This window comes from Pseudophryne corroboree, chromosome 9 (assembly GCF_028390025.1).
Source record: "Pseudophryne corroboree isolate aPseCor3 chromosome 9, aPseCor3.hap2, whole genome shotgun sequence".
NCBI lineage: Eukaryota > Metazoa > Chordata > Amphibia > Anura > Myobatrachidae > Pseudophryne > Pseudophryne corroboree.
The window spans coordinates 96,480,556-96,505,230 of NC_086452.1; the positions used below are offsets into that span (position 1 = coordinate 96,480,556).

Genomic DNA, 24,675 nt, shown 5'->3' on the forward strand with positions numbered 1-24,675 from the left:
TGTTGAAACACAAACAATGGCGGGTTCACTCTCAGATTCACAATAGCATGCATTATTAAACGTACAGCAAACAGATCCTGGAAGCATCCATAACTATTAAGATGCTTCCTATAAGGCCAGGGATGGGTTAACCTTAGCTGTGTGGGCATCATGGGGTTTGTAGTTCAGCAGCAGCTGGAGTGAAACACCCCCCCCCCCCCTCCCCCCAATGTGTTCCCTCCAAACTCACGCATTCTTAAAACATACATAAAAACCTGCTGAGTAAGCAGTCTGCAGCCTCCTGGCTTCTAGCTGGGGCAGAGCGGGCAGTGAGATAGTTAATGGCAGCAGTCTCTTGATAAAGGAGCTGCCAAGCTTGGCGGCAGCTAAAAATAGGCGCGAGTTTGCCATCTGCTTTTCTATTCCTGAGCTGGCAGCAGCTTCACGCTCCGCCGGTGCCAACCCCCCTGTTGCTAGCTATCCGGCAGCAATAGCAAATAATAGAGTGAGCCGGGGATAATAAGGTGTTTGTCTAAGGTGCTGCAGATCCGATTAATCGACCTTTTAACGCTTGAGTTGCCAAAGAATAGGCATATGAAAATGAATTAATAAGTGCTCTGAAATGTTTTTGTTTTTTTTAAATACTAGCACAGAACAGCTGTCATGTAGTACAAATCCAAATCGGTGCAACACGAATATTTTGAACTTTATTTGTATTATATCTGTGATAAATTACACAAATCCTTTATGGGGTTTTTTCTGATCTAAGTAATGAATGCACATTACAGGTTCATAAAAATATATTTCATCTACTTTATCAGGTATTAAATCTGTGAGATAATAACTAAAAATAAGAAGTAACAGAATTAAATATTTTTTAATACACATAGATTAAAGGCTTTATAAAAAAGACGCACTGAATTTATATAATGTACTAAATACACGAGGAATATTTTACTTTATAATTTTGATCATGATTATTATTATGTTAACAAGGAATTTGATTGGGATTACTGAATTCTAAAATGCCTTACTAGCTATGAACAGAAATTGACAAAGGTTGCATAGGTCACTAACGCACTACAGATACCAGAAGGTAAATAATATATTTAAATCTGACAGTAGTAGTGAACCTACAGGTACATTGCGGGGAAATAATAAAATAAGTAATCCATGATCGTGTGGTAACCAATGGTAACCAATGCATGGTCATGTGTTTTTTTTATAACGCTACTATGTAACAAAGCATTTTCCTCCCACTCTTATATCAAGAAGTTTTTATACAGTAACCACCACTCAGTGACTCCGTTAAGGGAACAGTTACTGAAATCCCATCACAGGAGAACTATGAGGAAGTTTACAGTACAGTTTGGTGATGGATGGCAACTGAATATGGGAACCTGTTAGCGTCTAAGGATCCAATACTACTGAGATCAAAGCCTGTAATCAACACCTGGACAAAATGGACGCTGAAGCGCTATTTATGAGAATGTAGCCTCACTGAAATTACTACTTCTTAGTAAAGTGATTGTGTCTACAAAATGGCTGCTTCCATGGTGTCAAAACAAAAATAAAATGATGCTAATTGGCAGAGAGAATACACAGATGCCTGGACGGATGTACTGCTGCCACGTGTTACCTTCTGAGCTGTGGGTGATCCCAAATATCCTGTCAGGCTCAGGTTACTAGTAGCGATTTCTAGCAGGAGAGGAATACCTTCGCTCTGCTTTACAATATGCTAGTTTCCCCCTAGTATCCAGGGACAGAGCCAGGTTTTAAGATGTTGTCGGACAACCGTATGTCATTTTCAGGGACTCTTATCTGATGGGCAACGCATCTGAGTACCTAACTCACATGAGGTGAAGTTTAGGTACTCCTATTGGTAATACAACCTTTACACGGAGTTACAGTACGATTTCAAATTTCTATGGTTCTACTGATGAAATAGTATCCTGACATTCTGAATGACATTGTACAGACTGTGTTTGAATGACAGTTAAGAGCTGATTGATTAGTACTTTATCTCTCTCCAAACGTTTGGACATCTCCCCCTTGTCAAAATAAACAGATGCTTTTCTAATACAGGTTGAGTATCCCATATCCAAATATTCCGAAATACGGAATATTCCGAAATACGGACTTTTTTGAGTGAGAGTGAGATAGTGAAACCTTTGTTTTTTGATGGCTCAATGTACACAAACTTTGTTTAATACACAAAGTTATTAAAAAATATTGTATTAAATGACCTTCAGGCTGTGTGTATAAGGTGTATATGAAACATAAATGAATTGTGTGAATGTAGACACACTTTGTTTAATGCACAACGTTATTAAAAATATTGGCTAAAATGACCTTCAGGCTGTGTGTATAAGGTGTATATGAAACATAAATGCATTCTGTGCTTAGATTTAGGTCCCATCACCATGATATCTCATTATGGTATGCAATTATTCCAAAATACGGAAAAATCCGATATCCAAAATACCTCTGGTCCCAAGCATTTTGGATAAGGGATACTCAACCTGTATAATTAATTTTAGGAAATATTCTGATTTTATTTTTGCCAATATTTGAACATGAGTGTCACACAAAAAAATGCACTATCTTAGCCCTAGCCACCCCCCCAAATGGGTTAGGATAGGAGAGAGGTACATAAATTACCCCATCCCCCGTCTGAATTTTAAAAGTCAGGATGCCACGGCACGTCATGTGACCGCCGACATATCACACCCGTTTGTAGAGTTCTTTTTTTTTATCAATTTATGTCTGCAGTTATCTACATTGATACGCTTGGCTCATGATGTTGTATCGGCAGTGTGTCGAATATCCTATGGTGCCTGAGTAAATCCATATTCAGCGTAGAAGGGCTAGTAAGCAGACAAGTGACATCACTAGTATTCCGCCACATGTGTATAAATTGGCGGGGTCTTTTCTAAAGACGTGCAGGTTACACGTAAAACCGTTCTATAGTGGTCAAAAAAGTTCAAACAACACAAATGTGCTATAGAACACAATCAGCTCCAATCAGTCTGATTCAAACTAATGGAATAGACTGAGTGATCAAAATTAACTCTGACCAGTTGCCATGGTTACACTATATTTGGACTATATCTACCATGTTATAAATAAGAAGCCTTCTGAACATTGTTGTCTACCCTCCTGCATTCTACAGGAGACTCCTTGAAATAGTAGCAATCTCTCTAATAGGCCCTACACACTGGTCGATTTGTTTGAAAGAAATGAATGATCTCGTTCATAAATGAACGAGAACTCGTTCATATCTTTCAGTGTGGAGGCTCCAGCGATGAACGATGCGCGGTCCCGCGCTTGTTCATCGCTGGTCCCCCGTCGGCTGTGCATGCAGGCCAATATGGACGATCTCGTCCATATTTGCCTGCACTTCAATGGAGCCGCGTGACGGGGGGAGTGAAGAAACTTCACTCCCCCCGTCACTGCCCCCCCACCGCCGGGTCGCTCGTCGGCCGTATCCGCCGTCGGGCAGCTCGGCGGCGGGTCGGCCAGTGTGTAGGGCCCATAACTCCCTGAATAGTCCAGCAATCTCCCTGAGTGCACCTTACTCCCATTATGCAGCTGTTACATTCTTGGGGTGAAAAGAGAAATCAGGGATGCATACATTCAAATGGGATCATAAGTGGCAATTCCCTGTATTGGTTATAAGGCACAAAGATCCCTATGGCTACATGCATTTTAAATAAGGTTTCTTGAAGCCACAAACAGTATATGGAACCTCTTGTAAAACAATACCTGGAAATATCAGTGTCTTTTCTTCAACAAATAGATCTTACTAACTTTGGGTCTCGTTTACATTTGGATGGGGCAGTACGGATGGTGTAATGATTAACATTACTGCCTCACAGCACTGAGGTAATGGGTTTGATTCCCAGCATGGCCCTAACTGTGTGGAGTTTGTATATTCTCCCCGTACTTGCGTGGATTTCCTCCGGGTACTCCGGTTTCCTCCCAGAATCCAAAAATATACTGGTAGTTTCATTGGCTCCCAAGAAATAAATTAACCCTAGTGTGAATGTGACTGCGTGTGTATGAGATAGGGAATACAGATTGTAAGCTCCACTGGCAGGGACTGATGTGAATGGCCAAATATTCTCTGTAAAGCGCTGCAGAATATGTGTGCGCTATATAAATAACTGGTAATAAATAAAGAAATAAATAATGTAAAGCTGCCCATACACCTACAGATTTATTGTCAGATCTTGTCGGTTGGAATGAAAACCTGGTCATGGATGAGCGGAAATGACAGTTGGGCATTTGCTCCTAAATGCTGTAAAAATTACAAAAACGGAACGTGGATTTAGCCAATTTGTCTGATTGACCATTTTTGTCTGTTTTCCAGTGTTTTGAAGCAAATAGTCAATTGTCATTTGCTCTCATCCATTACCAGATTTTCATTCCAAAAAGCCAGATCTGACAATAAATCTGTAGGTGTATGGCCAGCCCTCTCAGATGTAGCATTACACCTCCGTCTGTCTGTACTGATAGGTGTTACTCTGACAGCCTTTTTCAAAAGTAGGCAAGTATAGGGGGGTACACAAGGCCCGTTCGCTATCGCTATGGGGCATACACACGGAGTGATCCGTGCTTAATTTCTAAGCAATCTAGTCAGATTGCTTAGAAATTAAGTAAAAATCTCTCCGTGTGTACCCCCTTTATGCTTCTAAAGCGAAGACGGAATGGTATACCATTAAAATGTAACATAGTTTAATAATTACTATGTAAAACACATGTTGTTTGTGAAAATATACCGTATATACTCGAGTATAAGTCGACCCGAATATAAGCCGAGGCACCTAATTCTACCACAAAAACCTGGGAAAACTTATTGACTCGAGTATAAGCCTAGGGTGGGAAATGCAGCTCTAGCCGTACACAGCCCTCAGTGCCAGATATGCCCTCATAGTGCCAGATATGCCCCCACAGTGCTGCCAGATATGCCCCCACAGTGCTGCCAGATATGCCCCCACAGTGCTGCCAGATATGCCCCCACAGTGCTGCCAGATATGCCCCCACAGTGCTGCCAGTTATGCCCCCACAGTGCTGCCAGTTATGCCCCCACAGTGCTGCCAGATATGCCCCCACAGTGCTGCCAGTTATGCCCCCACAGTGCTGCCAGTTATGCCCCCACAGTGCTGCCAGTTATGCCCCCACAGTGCTGCCAGATATGCCCCCACAGTGCTGCCAGATATGCCCCCACAGTGCTGCCAGATATGCCCCCACAGTGCTGCCAGATATGCCCCCACAGTGCTGCCAGTTATGCCCCCACAATGCTGCCAGATATGCCCCCACAGTGCTGCCAGTTATGCCCCCACAATGCTGCCAGATATGCCCCCACAGTGCTGCCAGATATGCCCCCACAGTGCTGCCAGATATGCCCCCACAGTGCTGCCAGATACGTTCCCTCCCCAAGTGCCAGGTATGCCCCACAGTGTTGTTACTTACCCCTCCGTCGATCCCGCGCTGTCTTCTGGAGGGACACGAAGCACACAGCGTGCGCGGCTCTCCTGTGTCCCTCCTGCATCTTCGGCGGCCGCGGCGGGTCTATTATAGGAAGTGCCGGTTCGTGATCAGAGGTCACGAACGGGTATTTCCTGTAATAGAACCGCCGCTGCTGCCGCCGGAGATGCAGGAGGGACACAGGAGCGCCGCGCGCTGTGCGCTCCATGTCCCTCCTTCACACTGCTCTGCCTCTGCCTGCACTGACTCGAGTATAAGCCGAGGTGGCTTTTTCAGCACAAAAAAAAGTGCTGAAAAAGTCGGCTTATACTCGAGTATATACGGTAATTCTGACTACATTAGTCAAAGGGGGACATGTACTAAGCAGTGATAAAAGTGGAGAGGTGAGCAAGCGGAGAAGTTGCCCATGGCAAACAATCAGCTGCTCTGTATACTTATATAGTATGCAAATTATAAATGTCACATCAATGCTGATTGGTTGCCATGGGCAACTTCTCCACTGGCCCACTTCTCCACTTTTATCACTGCTTAGTGCATCTCCCCCAAAGTCTCTGGTTTGCTATTTAGTGTACTGATGGCCATAAGCACTTCTGATAATAAGTTCTAACAACATAAATAACACATGTACATGTTATTAGCAGGTGGCGATTTTTGTATCTAGGTGTGTTTTACTATGAATTACTTCGGCATTCCGTCTGGGAACACTCAGAAAATAAGTCATGTGACAGGCATGGGTTGTCCTGTTTATGGAGTACCCTAGCTGCAGATATTTTACAAACTGCCTCCCTGTCACTCGCTGCTTGGGGAAACGATGACATGATTCACCATGAATCAGGTTATCATGTCTCAGGACAGCCATCCTACTCTGGCAAGCATCTGGCAGGCTAGCCTATTCTCGGGAGCCCGAAGAGTTGCCCAAAATCCGGGTAGCTGCCTGGCATCCTCAAAAGACAGCACACAAAATCTAATCAACATACAACCATTTTATTCAAAGCAAAATGATGTAATTGCTAACTGGCCAACTATGAAAAATATAATTATTCTATGATCAAGCTTTTAGCACATTTTGGGCAAGATACTAGACATATTATTAAGATACTAACATGCCTGTATATCAGCAATCTGGCAGTGTATGCCTGTAGTCACAACAGAACAGTTGGCAAATCACAGATTTCTTCAACCTACTATCAAGTGTATCAGGACTTATTTGCAAGTTTGACTAATGATGCCAATGGTTTAAAGAAATCCTTTATTTATTTTTTTATTTATTTTAACCACTTCACTGGCATGGTCAGATTTCATGCAACTGCGCCGTCCCACCCTGTCCCCCCGTTTTTGAGGAGGAGATCCGTTCTGCAGATGTGCATAATATAATGTTTAAATATTTAACAAAAATACTTTTTCAACTTTATTAAATAAAATACATTTTAAAAAACAATGTTGTTAACGCTTTTGAAGGGAAAAATCGTCAGTTAAGAGGTTTTAATAGCAAGTTAAGTACCTTTTAAACATGCCTCTGATAGTTATCTTGGCAATCCTACAAATCAGTAGTTCTCAAACTCTGGAGCAGATGTATTAAGACTGGAGAAGTGATAAAGCAGTGATAACTGCAAGGCAATAACGCACCAGCCAATCAGCTCCTAACTGCCAATTTACATATTGGAGCCGATTGGCTGCTGTGTTATCACCTTGCACTTATCACTGCTTTATCACTTCTCCAGTCTTAATACATCTGCCCCTTGGTCCTCAGGACCCCACACAGTTCACATTTTCCAAGTCACCAGACAGGGGCACTGTGTATCACCAACTGTCACATTTTAAAAATCTACAGGGGACGTAGAAAACATGAACTGTGTAGGTTTCTGAGGACCGAGTTTGAGAACCTGTGCTATAAATACTTTGTCTTTGCAATACCACCCTGGTGGGTAAACAAATATGGCTGTCACAGGGTCACAGCATGTCATATGATAGCAAAGGAGGCAGGAGCAGGATGTCACAGTGCACAAAGCCTACTGAAAAAAAGGGAGGGAGGGGGGGAGATGTCACAGTAAAAACAGAGCTCAGGGAGGTATTCCAAAATCTCTTTGCTCACTACATCTTGTGCCATGTGACTGTTGTTGCCATAGTAGCCACATAACTATATGGGAAAGCTGTACATTTTCATCACTAATAGTACTCTGTAGAAACAAACCAAGGAGAAACAGTAAATATCAAGCCAACTCTTCTATTTTTTAAAGGGATGGTGGATTTAATCTATTATGTAGTATTTTCAGTTTAGATAAATAATCACAAATCAAAAAAATACATTGGTAGGTGATCTTTAAGACAGTTATTCAACAATAGCCTGGTGACATGTTGCAGGCGATACATTTAATTGCAGGAAAACACATGGGAAATAATAACCGTGTATGTAGGGTGCAATGGGAGGAGACCATACTTAAGCAATCTATCCAGGGACTGAGCATAGCATGTAATCCTGTGCCTTGCTTAACTCTATATATTTAGTAACACGTTCATACTTGTTATTTGTTTCGGCTGTTAATTGAATTAACTCCTTCACCAGGGACATTCTTTTCAGTAGAAACCAGAAGAGGAGACCATGACTAACTGGCTTGTATCCAGTTTTGTTAAGAGAGAAAGAAAAATCTGCCAGAGTTCCACTTAAATATCCTCCTAACAACATCAACAGCAGCAGAGCACAATAGCGAAAGAATAATCGTACAAAACATCACTAGCTATCATGCTTGTCTCTGCTAGGGAAGAAAAAGGTCTCAGTTATGCAGAAGTCAATATCTCACTGATAAGCAGCAAAGTACATACAGTACAATATATATTTGACACTGACACAGTTTTTCTCATTTTGGGACTGTACGGCCACAATGTATATTAAATTAAACAATTGAGATGCAATTGGAATTGCAACCTTTTTTTATACACAGTCCTGTTTTCAGGGGGTCAAATTTAAAATGCTGGGGTTCTTCCGTTGTTATGCTTTGACAGGCCTTAACTGCAGCTATCTTTAGTTGTTGTTTGCTTGGGTCTTGTTTTGTCTTCAGCAAGTGAAATGCACGCTCGATCGCGTTGAGACCAGTTGACTGACTCGGCCATTGCAGAACTTTCCCGCCCAAAAAACTCCTAGGTTGCTTTCGCAGTATGTTTTGGGTCATTGTCCATCTGTATTGTGAAGGCCGTCCAATGAAAGTTGCTAAATTTGGCTGAATTTAAGCAGACAGTATATCCCTATATACACTTCAGAATTCCTGTAACTGCTTCTGTCACAATATCAATAAACGCTAGTGCCACTAGACCCAGTGTCATACAGGAACATGCCATCACATTGCCTCCACCGTGTTTTACAAAAGACGTGGCATGCTTCAGATCATGAGACATTCCGATCTTCTACATACTTCTTTCTTGCCATCATTTTGGTTCAGGTTGACCTTAGTTTCATCTGTTCCAGAAGTGGGCTAGCTTTTTTAGATTTTTTTCCTGGCAAAATCTAATCTGGCCTTTCCATTTTTGAGGCTTATGAATGGTGTGCACCTTGTGGTGAACCCTCTGTATTTCCTCTTGTGATGTCTTTTCTTTATGGATGACTTGGAAAAAAAATATCCCAACCTCGTGGAGAGTGTTCTGCACTTGGCTGGATGTTGTGAAGTGTTTTTCTTTACAACGGAAAGAATCCTGCTATCATCCACTACTGTTGTCTTCCATGAATGTCCAGTTCTGTGTTGTCGAGCTCACCAGTATTTTCTTTTTTTTTTCTCAGAATGTACCAAACTGTTGATTTTGCCTCTCCTAAAGATCCCATCTCTGATGGATGGTTTTGGTTTTATCGCAGCCTAAGGATACCTAAACCAACATGGCTGCCTCACCTGGTACGCTCGTGGATGGGCTGAAATATACATGGACCTGACGGTTATGGTGGTACCCTACTTCAAGCGGTAGGACACAGCAATCACTCATTTTGTGTCATCTCTTCTGGGGGTAACCTATTCCACCCAGGGTAATCCTACGTAGTGCGCCCAAGACGGCTGCCTCATGTGGTACCTTTCATGGGTAGAATATACAGTATAAACAGAGAAAAATATTACCCAAAATGTCTGCATAAACCCTGCAATATGCTTATTGTGCTATTTAGGTTTCTGTTGTTTTTAATTATTTCTGTGTGGTTTTCTATTTTTCGTCATACCAATTCCCTGCACAATGTACCATGTTTCTGATGTCTGTAGAGTGGAAGGTGCTAACGCACCAGCCAGTCAGTATGGGTTTGAAAAAGGTCAGTTAGGAGCTGATTGGCTGGTGCGTTTTCACCATCCACTTATCACTTCTCCAGGCTTAATACATCTGCCCCATGGAATCAACTCCAGACCTTTTGCTTCTTCATTGATGAACAAATAACAAAAGAATAGCCCAGACCTGTCCATGAAACCGCTTTTGAGTCAATTGTCCAATTACTTTTGGTCTATTGACAAAGAGGAGCCTACATATAAAACAGCAATTTGGATGTGAATACCCTCAAAGCAGACAGTCTGCACTTTAAAACCATATTCGATGTATAACTAACTTAGGGCCTAATTCAGACCTGATCGCAACAGCAAACTTTTTCTCTAATGGATAAAACCATGTGCACTGCAGGTGAGGCAGATATAACATGTGCAGAGAGCGTTAGATTTGGGTTTAGATTTCAGTGTAAATTTAGATTTACACTGAAATCTAAATTGCAGTGTAAAAGTAAAGCAGCCGGTATTTACCCTGCACAGAAACAAAATAACCCAGCCAAATCTAACTCTCTCTGCACGTTACATCTGCCCCACCTGCGGTGCACGTGATTTTGCCCATTGCAGAAAGATTTCGTTTTTGCCATTAGGTCTGAATTAAGCCCTTAAATATGTTTTAATAAATCGCAAAAAAAATATATTAAAATAAAATTTGTCTCAGTATCCAAATATATATGGACCTAACGGTAGGTGACAACTACTGCAGGAACAATATTCATAGGAATGCGAATGACCAATACACTAAAATGGGTGAGGTACTGTATGAGGCACTTTGGGAGATGAGCCACTGTTCCGCACTGCATTAATGACGTCGCTCATTTTTCATAAACCATTAGTATATTTTCTGATGCCCACAAATGCCTGCTTTCCCTATGTGTGAGTCACTTATGGATGTCGCCAGAGGTGGATCACCTGCCAGGCAACTTAGCCTGCTACCTAGGGCTCTGAGATTACCACAATCCATTTTTTTTTAGATTTGCTAATTTCTTTACAATCGGGCAAGTGGGCTTCAAACCAATAGGTTATTTAGGGTCCCTTGGGGTCTTAAACATGCTCTGGATGTCACTAGTCCCTGTGGTAATTAGTGGCTCAGCTCGCACAATAGCAGCATCCGCTGTGTTTAGTCAGCTGTACGCTGGAGGTGACCCTTTACCAGTATAGATATTCATATTAAAATAAATCAATCTCTGGCATCTGGAAATAAAAGGCACAACTTTACTGTGCCCCAGTCAGTGAAATAAATGTGCACACAGCCTTGTTATTTCTCTCTCACTGATTCAATTACCTGATTCCAATTCCAGTCCTCTGGGCCATTTCTCTCCCACAGGCTCTCCTGCCAAGCCTTCCCACTCTCCCTATATCTGGCTCTGCCTTATACATCCTTGTCCTTATCTCACAGCATCAGTACATTAACTGTTGCTAAGCTATGCCTGTGACATGGGACAGTGACCCAGTGCTTTGCCACCCGTACGTTTAGCACACTGGATGGTCGGTACTACGGACATGACACAAGCCTTTATTTGTCATACGAGGGGTACATGCCTTTAAACATCTGCAGCGACAGAAGATAAACATTAACCTGCGTGCTTTGGACTGTATTCAGAAACGCAACCCTCACTGGCTTATCTTCCAAAAGCTGCACATTAGACACAGATCACAATGCACAGCTAAAGAGCCGCCAATGACATACACTAAACAATCATATTTAATAACACTCTGTTATGTGCACAAACATAGGGGCAGATGTATTAAACTGGAGAAGCCATAAGGAAGTGATAAACCAGTGTTAAGTGCAAGCTGATAATGCACCAGCCAATCCGCTCCTGTTGATTTACATATGGGAGCGGATTGGCTGCATTTATCACTGGTTTATCACTTCCTTATGCCGTCTCCAGGTTAATGCACCTGCCCCACTGTGTGGGTTATACCACATCTATAATCATTCCTTTGTTTTATTAATTAAGCTCAGAAGTGGATGTTATTAGAGACTGGGACCTCACAGACTTATTAAAGCTGAATTGTGAACTGTTGATAAATCAGACCCTGAATTGGAACAATATGAAGAAAAAGATGTATGGAGGGGATGCAGTCAGTTTGCCGGCTGTTGGGATCCCGACACCCGGTGATAGACCTATAGCCGGAAACCCGACACCCACTCGTAATTAACAATTGGTTGGTGGGTCCACGCCACCAACCGAGTGGGAATAGAACCTGTGGCTCAGCACTGGGCCTGATCCCACGAGGGGACTCACTGCATCACCGCTGGCATTCCGGCAAGATGGAATGCCACTGCCCGTATAGTGACAGCTGGCATCCAGCCTAGAGGGATTTCATATGTATTCCGTATAGAAGAATTTCTGCTGAAAAATGGGGCCCAAAGTGAAAGGCTTTATCCACGTTTTATACTAGGAATATCCCATTTAACACTTGTTTCTGATGCTAAAAGGGGTTATGGCACCGGTTCAATATTTAGCAAACAGTGTTAAGCTTAACGTTCACTTTTTATGAAAAAGATCACATTACCGTTTATAGATATAGGAAGTGAAGCAGCAGCGAAGCTTCCGGACTTTACTGAATGCCGTTGGGTTGAATCGCTATGAGCATTTGCAGATGGACGTCACACGTGCGTATCTGTCAGTAGCCCATCGCTGCCAACATGAGGCCACTGTCAGCACAGCAGAGGATGCGGTGGGGAAGGGAGACACCAATCGCAGGACAGGTAAGTGATTTGTAAATAGCTGTAGCATACAATTAAGTAACACAACGAGGTGCAGTGATAATAAATAATAAAACCGCTGGCAACTAGTTCTGATCTTAAATGGAACCCATTGTCCTTCGTATTCGATAGTGTTTCATTATCATGTATGGAAGCTTCCTTGTGGTATACTGCACCGTACAGAAAGCCACTGTATTTTACTTAGCACTAATGCTTCTAATGTGATGTAAATGGAAGGAGTATGGGTACAGCTCCATTTGCTTACATTATTATTATTATTATTATTTGGGCTTTGAGTATCAAAGACTGTTATGTAGGCTTTTAAGAACGTGCAATAAGTACTAATAATTAATTGCCATATGTATGAGACCCAAAAGATAAAATGTTCTTCTGCAAAGGGATATGTGGGAGGCGTGCTGATATAAGAACAAAACTAATGGAATAAACTAATCTCAAGTCTGGCTAAACCATGCAACTCAATCTATATTACCTAGTTTCACATATATTTATTAGTAATAACAATGGAAAGCTTTAAGGGTGTAAAAGCATACAAATTAATGTCATGCGAGGTGTTCTTGTAAGCTATATGTGACAGGGGCATTGATGCATTTATGCAGTGTCTCAACATGAACATCAAGTAAAAAAATGACGTCAAAAGTTAGTTAAACTTGGGAATATTTTCCAGGCCACAAGCAGATGAAGTAAAAAGGTTTCAAAAACCATTAGAATATAATAGAAAGTAGGTGATAAGCCAAGGCCTTCATGGCATACCTCGCAACTGGAGTACTACAAAGTGGGTAGTTCCGCGACAGGTTGAAACAACAGACTATATCCTGTGATGGATATTAGTCCGTAACCGACTATGTTAAAAATTTACACACAGTGTGTTGATTTCAAATGTAGGTGGTGCTCCCAGAGTCAGTGAAATGCATAGCAAAAAGGAAAGAGAAAAAAAGAAAGACTCTGTGTTGGGGCACTCTTATGATCCAGATGTAAGCTTATGTCACAATTTGGTCATTGGGCCTCTAATGAGACTGTTTAACCGTGGATTGCTAACCTTACGCATATCTTTGGCCAAAAAATCTGGCTAGCTCCACTATCTTTTCTTGCTCTTTATTCTTCTCCTTGCGTGCTCTCTCATCCGGTTGGACAGCAGAAGCACATTTTCTTGCTTGGTAAGAGTACTCACTCATTCAGCAAAGATTACTGCCATACTCCAAAGGATAAGCCCAATCTCATCCAATCTTGGGAGCCAATCTCTGGTAGGCCTGGTAAGTAATTGATGGGGAGACCCGCAATGAATACCAGGTGCAGTAAACCTATATGCTGAACAGCAGAAGGAAACTACCCACCTACCATCTATTTTCGATCTAATTTTCAGTGTCTACCTGGACACTCTATTAAAGATCTTCTTTATAAAAATACGAGGGATACAGTATGTGATATGGACCTGTTTTAGGTATTACGAACCCCCACAACTAAGGGGATACCAGATACTAATATCTCCCCCTTCTATAAGGGGCATTGTGAGATATAGGCTTTGTAATCAATGTCTATACGATGGTCAGGCCCGAAAGAGGTACTAATCCTTTGAATTAAAAAGCCTTGTGGTAACACCACTGTCTCAACGTAGAGCAGCAGTTGCTTAAGTACCCATATAGGCAACATTTTTACTCACTGAGATCTATGACCTGTACCTTTGAGAGTGACAATATTAATGAATTATTTGCAACAACAGAGACCGCTGAACAAAGAACCCTGTGGGGATAATTAACCTGTCTCGAGATATTAAGTAAACAAAAGAGTCATTCGAATAATTATTTATTAAGTCAAATATTTTCACCTAGGCAGTTATCACTACCAATGATAACTCCGATTATGTGGTTTTAATTATGCAAAATAAATTGGTAATTTGCAAATTTACATAAAACAACCCTTTGAAGTAGTGTGCTGTTTAAACTCATTATTTTAATATTGAATTAAAAGTTAAGTTTTACTGTCTGACTACAATCATAAGAGTGCCCCAACACAGAGTCTTTCTTTTTTCTCTTTCCTTTTTGCTATACCTCCCAACTGACCTGATTCCAGCGGGACAGTCCCTCTATTCGGTCACAGTCCCACAGGTAGGGGTGGGGCGCAGGTAGGGAGAGCCTGTGATCACCGCTGCTCTGCTCTGCACAGCAGCCAGTGATCACTGAATACATGCCGTGCTCCAACAGTGCAGGGAGGTGAGCCGCACCCCCCCCCCCCCCCAATTATGAAAACAGGGCTCGTGGAGTGAGGCCCCACCCCCTTTTCAGCAGCCCCCCGACTCGCCAGGTCACATATTACTACCTACAGAGGTTGGGCGGTATGATCATGGAGGTTGTACTGTATGTTCAATTTACCTATGTTCCTTTCTCCTTTCCTAATGAACAACGTATAGACTCATATGTGCCCAGTCCCTCTCCTCACTAAAACAATGATCACTCGTCCTGACACCACCCCTCCCATGGCTACGTTTGGAGACACACAAAATGAGTGTTTTCATTTTCTCGGTGCACCAGACTAACATAGATACTCATTGCATTTTAGCTCTTAATTACCTTTCTCCTGCACCATCTGAGGCAGCCTATTTTTACCCAGATCTGCTCTCAGCAGCAAGACATCAATTACCTCAACCTGAAATAGATTTTGCACGCACCTATTTATACTGCTCTCTCCAAGCTGCACAATACAACTTTACCAGTAAACACTGATAGACACAGAAACATACATCTAGCTCTCCGATATTTATCTACTAGTTTGCTAGCGAAGGTGATTTCGTATCTGTCCATGCAAACAATAAATTTAATTCAAATTTCGATAGCCACTCTATATGTACTCTTATTTATTACAAGTGTTTTGTTTATATTATTACATGGGTATGTTAGTCCATACCTATATAATAATAATAATAATGACAACTAAATATTTATATATTAATAGTTGGAGGCGTTCCATCTAAATGCAGAGCACCACAGGGGTTACTGAATTTCTGTAAACAATATTACCTGCCTGGGAGTTCGGTGACCTTTATCGGTAATATGAATCAGCTGGATAGGAATTCCATGACCTATATAAAATGGATTCATGCTGCAGTCATCAGTTTTTATACTGTGAGATAACCAGTCAGTGGCTGCTAATATGGGTTACATTTTCTTAAAATAAATGTTTTGTGAGGTTTGCCAAAGCGGGAAATTACTTGCCCTTTAAAAGCCAAGCGTTATCCATAGACAGAAAAAAACATTAGGTGTAAACAACATTAAAACATATATCCGCCCTGTTTGGGGCAACGGTTCAGGCTGCTGGTGGTTGGGTAATGTAGGGAATCTTTTCCTGGCACACATTAGGCCCCTTAATATTAATATAAATACCACATTGTACCCGTGTATTGCTGCTGACCATGGCTATCCCTTTGTGGCCACATTCTACCAATGAATGGCTACTTCCTGTAGAGTAACGTTCCCTGACACAGAACAGACACCATGTGAAGCCGATTACATGAGCACGACAGTGAGATCTGTATACGCGGCCACCAGATCTCAGTCCAATACAGGACTTTTGGGATGTGGCAGAACGGAAGATTTACAGCATGAATGTGCAGCCAGCGAACCAGCAGCAATGCCACTGACACGACTTTCTTTGAGGGTCTTATAATAGCCTACGTCCTCAGAATTCATTGTACACCATCAGCTTATATGTTAACCATAATTTCCTGGTAAAACTTTGCAGTTGATTAAAACAGGAGGAATGTATTTTTAAGCAAAATGTCACCATTTGCATTACGCAAGTTGTTCCACCAATCTGAAAAAAGAGCCAGGAGAATCTTCTGGGAATCATACATGTAAATGACAATTATATATACGGTATGTGTGTGTTTCCCCTACACTCTAGGTACTTGTGCACATACATTCCATATACATATACACATAAATGACAAGTCACAGTCTTAGGGGCTGATTCTGTGTTGGAAACAAAAAGCAAAAACAGCAAGTAACGTTTTGCACCTGGGCAAACCATGCTGCAATGCAATGGGTGCAAATACATTTATTGTTTTGCATGCATGGTAAACACTGGCTGCATTTGCATGTAGCCCACAAAAGCTGGGTGTGGTATAATAGATTTACACATATTAAATAGTCAATAGGTCGACCCCATATGCTCGACATGCAAAAGGTCGACAAGGGAAAAAGTTGACTGTCTAAATTCAACAGGTACAAAAAGACCATTAAAATATTAAAAAAGAGCGCTTGTGTAGCTAAACGCACATACCTATAAAAAGAAATTTAATTAATGTAATAATGTTACAGCTCTTTTTTGAAAAAGTGCAGGAGGTGAGAATTGATCGTTTTTAAAAAAGGTTTAATTATCCATCAAATTGTATGAGATAACTTTCCCTATTTTTCCCTACCTTATATGCCGGGTTCAGAGGGTTGTATATCTGGGCAGCCTGTGCGGCTATGGTGAGCCCAATTGACGGCTTCAATTAGCGGCTCCTGTGCTCTGGCCGCTCCAGCTGATGATAAAGCTGTACAGCCTGTACGGCTGCGGGGAGCGCAAATGACGGCTGCGGTTGGCGGCTCCCGTTCTCTAGTTGTTCCGGCTTATGATGAAAGCCGTGCTGTCTGTACGGCTGTGGGGAGCTCAATTAGCGGCTGTGGCTGGCGGCTCCCAGTCTCCTGATCACTTTGGCTTACACTCCTCCGTGCAGCTCACGGCTTTTTGAAGTGTCAGTATTTAAAAACCTTTTCCAGAGTTCTTCCCAGTCTCCTGCTGTGTCCGTATCCAACGCGTTTCGGGCTATCCTAGTAAAAGGGTGGATAGCCCGAAACGCGTTGGATACGGACACAGCAGGAGACTGGGAAGAACTCTGGAAAAGGTTTTTAAATACTGACACTTCAAAAAGCCGTGAGCTGCACGGAGGAGTGTAAGCCAAAGTGATCAGGAGACTGGGAGCCGCCAGCCACAGCCGCTAATTGAGCTCCCCACAGCCGTACAGACAGCACGGCTTTCATCATAAGCCGGAACAACTAGAGAACGGGAGCCGCCAACCGCAGCCGTCATTTGCGCTCCCCGCAGCCGTACAGCTTTATCATCAGCTGGTGCGGCCAGAGCACAGGAGCCGCTAATTGAAGCCGTCAATTGGGCTCACCATAGCCGCACAGGCTGCCCAGATATACAACCCTCTGAACCCGGCATATAAGGTAGGGAAAAATAGGGAAAGTTATCTCATACAATTTGATGGATAATTAAACCTTTTTAAAAAACGATCAATTCTCACCTCCTGCACTTTTTCAAAAAAGAGCTGTAACATTATTACATTAATTAAATTTCTTTTTATAGGTATGTGCGTTTAGCTACACAAGCGCTCTTTTTTAATATTTTAATGGTCATAATTTTACAGAGCTGCTACACATATTCACAGCGCAGTATTGATATTACATACAAAGGTACAAGAAGACAACAGAGTTTAAAGGTCGACATGGAAATAGTCAAAACACAAGAGGTAGACAAGTTTTTTTTATTTATTCTTTTCCAAAATCTGTCCATTTCACAGTCTGTGACCAAGATTAGTGCAAACGCTGCTCACAGGTTACTATTCCCAATCATAGTCCACGTGGATGGTGAATGAAGCAAAAAGTAAAAAAACAAAAAAAAAAAAAACACAAATGTGTTGACTATTTGTTTGTTGACCATTGTCATGTCGACTTTTTGTACCTGTCAACAGGGACGGATTAAGGTCTGTGGGGGCCCCCAGGCAACAAACTTATGGGGGGCCCTACTAATTTAATTATTGAAGTGATCAAGTGCTCCCCTGTACATATAATACTTCATACACACCCCCACAAGCCCCCCTCTGTACACATAACACTCGCATCTGTCCTTTCCCTAAATGTAATATTACACACCAGCCACACTACTACCCCCAATGTACATAGTAAAGTACACAGCTGCCTCAACCCTGTTGGTATAACGCTACACACCTGTAGCCCCCTCCACGTACTGCCAGGCTCCTCTTATGCTAGTACCAGCCAGGCAGCCAGGGTGTCATGGGTGGATAATCCCGGGCCCGCAGAGCTCTCCATGCTGGCTGCCATGTGACTCTGGATGAAGAAGGCTATGTCAGCCAGCAGCAGCCTGTCCACAGTCAGTGTGCTGGAGATAGGCGCTGCGTGCTCCTCCCCCTCCCCATCTGCTTCCCGAGTCCGCCTCTATCTCGCTCCCCAGTCCTCACCCAGGGAATAGGATGTTGCGGCCTCGGGACGACCGCCCCTGTCGCCCCTCCTATACTCTGGCCCTGCCCGTCAACTTTTTGACTCTGCCAACCATATGGGGTTAAACTATTGACTGTCTAACTAAACACTATATATACACTGGAACCCCAGGTGCTGGACAGCTTTATATTTACACAGCAATTTAAAACTGAGTTTGGACATGTCCGCTCACATCCCTCGGCACATTTTACATCTGCCCCACCTGCACTGCAACATGGTTTTACCAAGGTGCAAATTTGCTTGCTTTCTCTTGCTTTATTCCCAACTCAGAATCAACCCCATAGTGTGAGCGTATATTGAAGAACCTTTGGGGAGGGGGAGGCGGGCCATGTTTGTGGGTCCGCAGGAAGGGGGTGGGGCTAAATGTCATGATTCTGGATGATTTAGCCCCTCCCTTACACCACGTACATCCGAATGCTGGAGACTCTCTCCATCCTGTCCGCTTCCGTAGGGTGCGGGCAGGATGCGGGAGATCTGCCTGCTCCTCTGGGGGTGCGGGGGACTACCCCAAAAAAAAAAATCGGGAGCCTCCCGCAATTTCTGGGAGAGTAGGCAAGTATGTAATGTTATCGTAGCTTGTCGGAACTGAAAGTAGGTTTGTCATTTGTACAAAGAGAAAGCAGCCACTATATGGGTAGAATGGACATTAAAAACAGATCAATTCCTTAATATTATTATCACTGAGACATGAAGCACAAAGTGCCTCTTTGATGTACTGAATCAATGTCCTGAATATCGGTTCAGCCTAAAGAATCCCTCTGCTGTGCGTCCCTCCCAACTGTTCCGGTGAGAAAGCTCAGATTTTAGGGCATAGCGCCATGTGCAAATGCGGCAATGCAAGGTGATTTTAGGTGCGTGAGTTAGGACGTGACACATGTTTCCCGTTTTGGCTAATGACACTATTGGGAGGAGGTTTCTGTGTGAATGTGATGGGCCCACTTAAAATGAAGATGCTTCAGCAGCTGTATCAATCTAGATGTTTTGTATTTAGGGCACTTGACAGCAAGTATTTTACAGGCACTGGCCTTGCAATAAGTACGGCATTATCATGCAGATGTATAGCTGTGATTGCCGCACTCAGAGGAGTCCTGCAGAGGCTCACATCAGATCTGTGCTATTTTAAGACATCTCTTTAGTGCCTTGAGGCGCTAAGCAATTCTGAAATTCAAGAAACGTGGTACACAAGTGTTTAGAGGCACACAATAAGAATACTCTGCTCTATCTTCCATACCTAGGTCTTAGACGATTCAGTGATATATTTAGTAATTCAGTCACTTGGTAAAATAAGAGATGAAATTAGACAATTATCAACAAGGCACCTGCGTATGAGAGTGCTCACCGCACCAATATGATGCTATGAGGGAAACGCGCGGCACAGCAGCTCAAAACATTACGACGTTAACACCGCAAACATGTAAACACCTAACGACGAAAACATTCTGCAGGATTTCACTTGTGGCAACAAAAGTAGTTCACTCACTCTGTGTGGAGTTGAAGAACAAAACAAAATAACTTTTCATTTGTGAGCCCTGTGCCGTGTCAGGTATACTGCAAATTACAGCAAAACACAGTTGAATATACAGTTATACAAACACTACATACACAAAACTAAGAAACACAGATATTCAAGATGATTATTTATAAAGACTTGACATACAGTTATAGAAGACATAGCTAGAGCACATACAGAATATACAAGTACATGACACAAATCTCACTAGTGAGCATTATGCAGCATTCTTTCAGGTAGGTGTGCATGCCCTGCCTAAGGATGAACGCAGAGCCGCTTGGCCCGGCCTTCAGACGGCTGAACCAGTGGAGGTGGGGTTATTTCCACCAATGCCCTATCTGTGTGGAATTCATTTGGGTGTCTTGATAAAGGTTGGTTACAACCGAAACGCGCTGACAAAGAGGAGCGTGAACAGCCATTTTTAACTGGTTTTATCCCAGATGTATGTTTTTTGAAACGGACTACTGGAGAAATATTTTCTTGTTTTAATTATTTTATTGGTTCAAGACTGATATTTCCAAACTCCATTATTAAAATTTAGCTCTGATTGCGTCTCCAGTCTTTTACTACCCCGCTTTGGAATAAACACATTTTTTATCTATCATTAGGGATTATGTAAAGTGTATATCTTCATTACCTGGGAGAACAATCTGCGAAAGAAACCTTTATGTGCACTGAACCAGCTTTATTACCATGAGTGGGATATGCTTATCCATACGTGAAATAATCCTGTACATCAAAGATACCTGTATGTGCCTAACCTCTTCATACTTTAGTGTGAGTGTGTTCTTCTACTAGTCACATCTAGGGTGAACATCTCTTTATGGTGGGAGATCCACATACATAGTATAAAAGAAACCTTGAAAAGAGGAATACCTCCCTTTAGACTGTGAGTCAGTGTATGCTTTCTTCACAATAGAATTTTCCTTTCAGTCCATATCACCAGGGGGAATATCTATCTATACTCATTGAAAAAGACCATCCTACACATTCTCTTTTCTTTATTGTGTTTTCATGTGATATATCCTCTGGAACAACGAATCAAGCCATCTAAAGATAACTTCACAGGAGGAAAGAGGAGGATAAGAGGACAAAGAAGCGGACAAATCTGGGAATATTAGTTTATTACAGATAAGGGATGTTCAAATGTTTTTATTGTTGTAGTATGTCATTAGCTCCTTGAGTTGGACCCATTTTTGCTTTTTTTTTTGTTTGCATGGGTCTCCCATGGACACCCCAGTTTCCTCACACAATCCATAAATATACTGGTAGTTTAATTGGATAATGACAAAAATTATTGGTGTTGTGTGTACTCATGTGGTAGAGAATAAGTACTGTGAACTCTACTTGGGCAGGAACTGATGTAAAAGGAAAATAGTCTTTGTAAGCTATATAAATCTGTTAAACAAAAAATATATAAATAAAAACATATATACACGACACACAAACATATATTCTGATTAATTAATAATAAAAAACAACCCCAAAACACGCCCTCCCCCCACACACACCCTTATAGTGAAAGTATAACAGATGTTAAGGTGCCAGTTGGATCTCTGAAACCTATATAGAAAGTCCTTGATCTTGGCGACTTTCTGTTTATACAGAACTTCTTGTGACTCTCAATATACTTATTTCCACAAAGGGGTATATTAGCCTATGTACTGTTTAGGATGTAGCGAGTTCTTACCTGAACATTCAGCCCAACATCACTTTAATATGTCGATTTGGGGATGTCACTATTAATAATTGCTAGGCTGCATACAGAAGGACTGCCTGTACAGTCTGAAGGGGATCCGGACTATATAGGTCGACACACATTATGGTCGACGCGCACAAGGTCAACATGGACAAAAGGTTGACATATGAAACGGGTTGACACTGTAAAAAGTCTTCAGGTTCATATGTTCAACATGACCATGGTCAACATTTTTTTTTTTTTGGGGGGGGGGGGGGTTCATGTTTTGGGAATTTTTCCTTCTTTGGGGTATATACAATTGAAGTCGGATCCATTCCGACATGCACTTGTTGGAATAGATCCGACCAGGGCTATTCAAATGGCCATCTCAATTCGACTTTTAAAAAAGTTGAATTGAGATGAGGGAGCAGAGAGGAGGTGACGGGGGAAGGGGGGACACGGGGGAGAGCAGCACAACAGCAGCGTTGTTGGAGGATGTGGCACAGCCGCCAGACCTCACAGCAGTGTCCACCCGGCTCCAGCAAGCGAGACCTCACTTGCTGGAGCCGGGTGGACGCTGCCGTGAGCGGCGGCTGTGCCACATCCTCCTGCATATGCTGTGCTGTAGCCACTGCTCTCCCCCGTCTTCCCGGGGGTCTCCCCACGGCTCTCCCCCGTCTCCCCGCAGCTGTCCCTGCCTCCTCCTCTCAGCTCCCTCATGTCCCTCATCTCAATCCGACTTTTTTTAAAGTCGGATTGAGATGGTCGGAAAGGGGGCCCAAAACCTGTCAGATTTGGCCCCGTTTCCGACAGAAGCAAGCGGATCGGCAGCTATTCAGCTGATCCGCGTGCTTTCCGACAACTCGAATTCCCCGACTTGTCGGATAATTTTGGGGTATACTGAATAGGTCGGAACCCCTTCCAACCTAGAAAAGTTGAAAACTGCCGTCTATCTGACAGACGGCAGCTTTTGACTTCAATTGAATATACCCCTTTGACTGTCAATGTCACAAATCATAATCTTTAGTAACCTTGTGGCGAGCGGAGTGAGACACCATGTCCGAAGCGAGACGCTTTTCTACAAATGGTGGTCCCAGATGGAAAAACTATCCACACTAACCCCAAAAATGCAAAAAAAAAATGTGTCGACCTTTTGACTATGTCAATCTTTTGTACCTGTCGACCTCTCCAACGTCAACCTTTCACATTGCGACCTTTTGTCCAAGTCGAACATATGGGGTCGGCTTAATAAATGTAGATCTTCCATACCACACCCAGCCTGAAGGAAATATGTTCACATTAACTGGACTCCAACCAATCAAAGCAGTTCCCCACTTTTTTAGCCCCCTTTAACGTGCACCGATGCTCCCACTCAAAATTACAGGACTTTATCCCCGCTGCACCCACTCTGTGGAATACCCTTCCACGCACAATAAGACTCACCTCTAGTCTCTAAACCGTCAAGCGTTCCCTGAAAACTCACCTCTTCAGACAAGCTTATCAAATTCCGGACCCATCCACATAACCTTGAATGCCTCCCTATCTTATTACATCCCCTATGTACAATCCACACATAACCTCACATATTTTGTCTTGCTTCACTTTCCAATCGGCCTGTCGCTTGGCCAACATTGTTGAGTGACCATATCATGCAGTCCATTAAGAACCTTTGCAATCTGTGGACCACTATGCAATAGGTAGCACCTATCCTTGTGTATTAATGCCAGTGTTTTATTATGCCCTATCGCACTGGACTGGACAACCACATAATATTCTCGATGTGGGAAAGCAAGCAGGAGGTGGTTTCATTTTGATTAGTTACCTGCCTTTTGTGGCGTTACAGTCACACTGGAAATTAGAATATACAGATAAATGATGCTGTACTAGAATGACTATTACAAAACTGTGAAATTATAATTACTGCAATATGAATATTGTCTATAATCCAGGCAACATAAGGAGCTGTGAAGACAGGACAAGACAAATGGAATTTGCCAGCAATCAGCGTCAGCTACGATAATGATGTAACATAGATCTCTCCGACATTAATAGAGGCGATCATGCTGCAAATTAAGTGTCTGTCGTCCCCGGGCTATTTGTAATTTGCACATGGAGTAAGATCAAAGCTACTGGGAAGCCAACAGGCTGCTTCACTGAACTGGCTGGGCAAAAAAAAAGAGGAGATTGGGCAAAGCAGTACAGTGGATATGGGAAACACAATGTGCACTGCAATGCAACACAGAACATATTTAGAACTGTGCTGAGTATGGCGTTTGTCTACAGTGTATAAAATGAATGCAAAAGGTATTTTCCCCTTGTAGACAAATATAAATGTATGTCTTAATATATATGGTTTCCTTGTGTGCTTTTCAATCATGTATTTAAGTAATCCCTTCAACCTTAATCTTCCCTCTGACTGATCTGCCAATTAAGTGATACGATGCATGGTCTTTAAAGCACATTCATATAATCACAAGGAAATTGATGTGATGTACCATGCAGGAGGAAAGATTTTTTGATACAGGTATCTGATCTGCAGTTTGACATTAATTGATCAACCCCCCACGATCTTAATAACTCAGGCCAAGGCAGACTCTGCTGCAGCTTAGGGGTTTAACAAACCGGGAGAGAGACACATTTCTAAAGATGGCGGTTTCACGCTATTTACCCAGATCAGCTGCACTTGTATGGAACTAAACGCATACCTCTTTTTTTTTTTTGTTTCT

The 24,675-nt window shown here is 42.4% G+C and overlaps 1 protein-coding gene across 3 annotated transcripts in view; it reads right to left on the minus strand.

The window, feature by feature from the left end:
• Positions 1 to 24,675, minus strand: part of RABGAP1L (RAB GTPase activating protein 1 like) — a 690,515-nt gene that overhangs the window by 258,416 nt on the left and 407,424 nt on the right. The window lies entirely within an intron of this gene.